A 4,824-nucleotide genomic window follows, 5' to 3' on the forward strand; every position below is an offset into this window, starting at 1 on the left:
ATCAAAAGTATAGTTCTCATATGGTTCCTGAAATGCATAGAGTTAGGCTAGCCACTTGTGAGTTCATGAATTATGCTATTATTTGGTGGAATGGTTTAGTTTCTAGTGGCTTAGAACCTGAATCATGGCCTATACTAAAGCGTGCCATGCGCAATAGATTTATTCCTCCTGATTATACACGTGAATTGAAAAAGAAATTGCAGCGCTTAAATCAAGGTTCTAAATCTGTGCATGATTACTATCAAGAGCTTCAAATTGCTATGCTTCATTGTAATATACAAGATGATGATGAGGATACCATGATTCGTTTTTACTCCGGGTTGAGACGTGAAATTCAGGACCTTGTTAATTATAAAGATTACAATACTACCAATAGGTTGTTCCATTTTGCTATCTTGGCAGAAAAAGAACTGCAGGGTCGACAACAGGTGCAGAAATTGAGGAACAATTCTGGGAGTACATCTACTTCACGAGTACCACCGGGACAAGCAAAAATATTCCCTTCTACATCTATACGATCTGCTGCCCCCTCCTCCAACACTCGGGCACGTTCAGCAGGAGCATCACCACCATCACGTGAGGTGAGAAAATCTACTGTTTCGCAGGATCCAATGCCAAGCTCTTCTTCAAGTGCAGTTACCACGGGTCATACAACGGGCATTGTGTGCCGTCGCTGCCAAGGTATTGGCCACGTCATGAAGGATTGCCTAAGCCAGTGAGCATACTCCGCAACAGTAGATGGTGGATATGTTAGTCATAGTGATGTCGAGGAAGAATATATATTTGAAACTAATCTTGCAGCCAATCATGACATGGATAGTGAGGGGGAGGAGATTAGTGGTATCGCTGCCACGAAGAGTTATGTAGCACGCACCTTCATTGTGAAGTAAGTTTTGAGTTCTCAAATGGAGCAAGTAGAGCAGCTACAACGCCATAATCTATTCCAGACATTCCTCATTGTCAAAGATGCACGTGTTCGTACCATAATTGATGGCGGGAGTTGCAACAATCTTTTGAGCTCCGATCTTGTGAAGAATCTTTCCTTGCCAACACGTGCACATCCTCATTCATACTACATTCAGTGGTTCAATAACAGTGGCAAGGTTAAGGTAACACAATCTACAAGAGTACATTTTTCTATTGGTTCCTACCATGATTATGCTGATTTTGATGTAGTGCCTATGCAAGCATGTTCACTTTTGTTAGGCTGTCCTTGGGAATTTGATACCGATGCTACACACCATGGTAGAAGTAATAAATACTCTCGCATGCACAAGGGAAAGAAAATCACTTTGCTTCCTTTGACACCTGTTGAAATTGTGCAATGTGATAAAGCGCTAGCTGAAAAAGAAAAGAAAGAACATGTTTTGGAATCTGAAAATCAGCAAGTAGCTCAATCTATTTTCCCACCTAAGAAAGAGAAGAACACACCTAGGTCCGAAAGCATTAAGTTAAAGGGTGGTGTTATGCTTGCTACTAAATCTGACCTTGCTGAAATTCAAGATAATGATGCTTTGTGCTATGCTTTGGTATGCAAAGAGGTTTTATTTTCAATTGATGATATACCTAGCTCTTTGCCTGCTGTTGTCACTAACCTTTTGCAGGAGTATAAGGATGTCTTTCCAGCTGAGATACCCCTGGGGCTGCCACCATTGAGAGGGATAGAGCACCAAATAGATTTGATCCCGGGAGCTACTTTGCCAAACCACACTGCATATAGGACCAATCCGGAGGAGACTAAGGAAATTCAGTGACAAGTCCAAGACCTATTGGACCATTGGTACGTACGAGAGAGCCTTAGTCCTTGTGTTATTCCTGTTCTTTTGGTTCCTAAGAAAGATGGTACATGGCGCATGTGTGTTGATTGTAGAGTCATTAATAACATCACAATAAGGTATCGTCACCCTATTCCTAGGCTAGACGACATGCTTGATGAGTTGAGTGGTTCTATTATTTTCACAAAGATTGACTTGCGTAGTGGTTACCACCAAATAAGAATGAAATTGGGAGATGAATGAATCACTGCTTTCAAAACTAAGTTCGGTCTATATGAGTGGTTAGTGATGCCTTTTGGTTTAACTAATGCACCTAAAACTTTCATGAGATTGATGAATGAGGTTTTACGTGCTTTCATAGGAACATTTGTGGTGGTGTACTTTGATGATATTTTGATCTATAGCAAGTCACATGAAGAACACATTGATCATCTACGTGCTGTTTTTACTGCTTTGAGAGAGGCACGTTTGTTTGCTAACCTTGACAAGTGCACCTTTTGCACGAATAGAGTTGCTTTTCTTGGCTATGTTGTTACTCCACAGGGATTTGAAGTGGATGAAGCTAAAATTGAAGCCATCAAGAGCTGGCTAACCCCTGGGACTATCACACAGGTGAGAAGCTTTCATGGCCTTGCAGGGTTCTATCGGCGTTTTGTGAGAGATTTCAGCACCATTGCTGCCCCACTCAATGAGTTGACAAAGAAGGGCGTTCCGTTCCAATGGAGGCCATCACAAGAACAAGCTTTTAATATGCTGAAAGATAAGCTTACGCATGCACCTCTACTCCAACTTCCAGACTTTGGTAAGACTTTTGAGTTAGAATGTGATGCTAGCGGCATTGGAATTGGAGGAGTGCTACTACAAGGAGGTAAACCCGTTGCTTATTTTAGTGAGAAATTGAATGGGCCATCTCTGAATTATTCGACTTATGATAAGGAGTTGTATGCTTTAGTGCGAGTTTTAGAAACATGGCAACATTATCCTTGGCCCAAGGAGTTTATTATTCATTCTGATCATGAAGCTTTGAAACATATTAGAAGCCAAGCCAAACTGAAGAAATGTCATGCTAAATGGGTTGAATTTATAGAGTCATTTCCTTATATCATTAAACACAAGAAAGGTAAAGACAATGTCATTGCAGATACATTATCTAGACGTTATACCATGCTGTCCCAACTCGATCATAAGATTTTTGGTTTAGAAACAATTAAAGGATTATATGCTACTGATTTGGACTTTAAAGATGCTTTTGAAAATTGTAAAGAAGGAAGAACTTGGAATAAATATGTGCTGAATGATGGATTGCTATACCGTGCTAACAAGCTATGCATCCCAGCTAGCTCTATTCGCCTATTGTTCTTGCAGGAACCGCATGGAGGTGGTTTGATAGGACATTTTGGAGTGAAGAATACTGAGGATGTACTGGCTGCTCACTTCTTTTGGCCTAAGATGAGGCGCGACGTCGAGCGCTACGTGGCATGCTGCACTACTTGCAATAAAGCTAAGTCTCGCTTGAACCCACATGGACCTTATATGCCTCTTCCTGTTCCTAGTGTGCCTTGGGAGGATATTTCTATGGATTTTGTTTTAGGATTGCCTAGGACTAAGAGGGGGAGGGATAGTATATTTGTCGTTGTGGATCGTTTTTCAAAAATGGCACATTTTATACCTTATCACAAGAGCGATGATGCTACACACATAGCTGATTTGTTTTTCAGGGAAATCATTCGCTTGCATAGAGTGCCTAACACCATTGTTTCGGATCGTGATGCAAAATTTTTGAGCCACTTTTGGAAGTCACTTTGGAATAAACTTGGGACAAAGCTGCTGTTTTCGATGACATGTCACCCTCAAACCGACGGACAAATGGAGGTTGTGAACTGCACATTATCCACCATGTTGTGGGCTGTTTTGAAGAAAAATTTGAGGATGTGGGAAGAGTGTCTACCCCATATTGAGTTCGCTTACAACAGATCAGTTCACTCTACCACCAAGGTAAGTCCGTTTCAGGTAGTGTATGGTTTTAATCTCCATGCCCCTATTGATTTACTGCCTTTACCAACATCCGAGAAATTGAATTTTGATGCTAAGACATGTGCTGATTTGATTCTAAAAATGCATGAGTTGACTAAGGAAAATATTGAAAAGATGAATGAGAAGTACAGAACTTATGGTAGCCAAGGTCGGAAACATATTACTTTTGAAATTGGTGATCTTGTGTGGTTACATTTGCGCAAAGATAGGTTTCCTGAATTAAGAAAGTCTAAATTGCTGCCTCGAGCTGATGGTCCTTTTAAAATTGCGGAAAAGATCAATGATAATGCATATAAGCTTGAGTTGCCTGCAGATTATGGGGTTAGTCCCACATTTAACATTTTAGATTTGAAGCCTTACTTGGGAGAAGAAGATGACATTGCGTCGAGGACGACTCCAATTCAAGAGGGGGAGGATGATGAGGACATCACTCTTTCGGATACACACACCGAGTACTCCTCCAACAATAGGTCCATTGACACGAGCTCGTGCACGTCAACTAAATCATGAGGTGAGCTCGTTCCTTAGTGTTCCTTTATATTTTGATAAGGATGGGATGCTACTGAATAATTGTGATGTATTTTTACTTAGAAACACGGGAGAAGACCAGCAAGGGCGCCCAAGCCAAGGTGGAGGTCCAATCAAGTTCGAGTCCGTTTCGGAGTCCAGGACCAGACTGCACTAAAATCGTCGCCCAGGACGCATACGGACTCCGTTTTCGACGTTCTACACATGGTTGGAAAGCTAAGGAGATAGGATTTCCAACGGAACTGGTCCCATATCTAATTTCTTTCCGAGTCAACAGGAATAGTCGAAACAAGTGAACGTCCAGAATCTGTCAGGGTGCTGCGCCACCATCTTTTGGCCCGATAGGCCGTGTAACGTGTTGGAGTCCATTAGGGACGCATCCAGGGGTCCTTGGCCGACCCTAGTCTTTTATATACAGTAGCTACCACCCCAATTAGGGTTGGGTTTTTTCTTAGATATTGACCTACACACAGATTGTGAGATTTTC

This window comes from Phragmites australis, chromosome 7 (genome assembly GCF_958298935.1).
Source record: "Phragmites australis chromosome 7, lpPhrAust1.1, whole genome shotgun sequence".
Lineage (NCBI taxonomy): Eukaryota > Viridiplantae > Streptophyta > Magnoliopsida > Poales > Poaceae > Phragmites > Phragmites australis.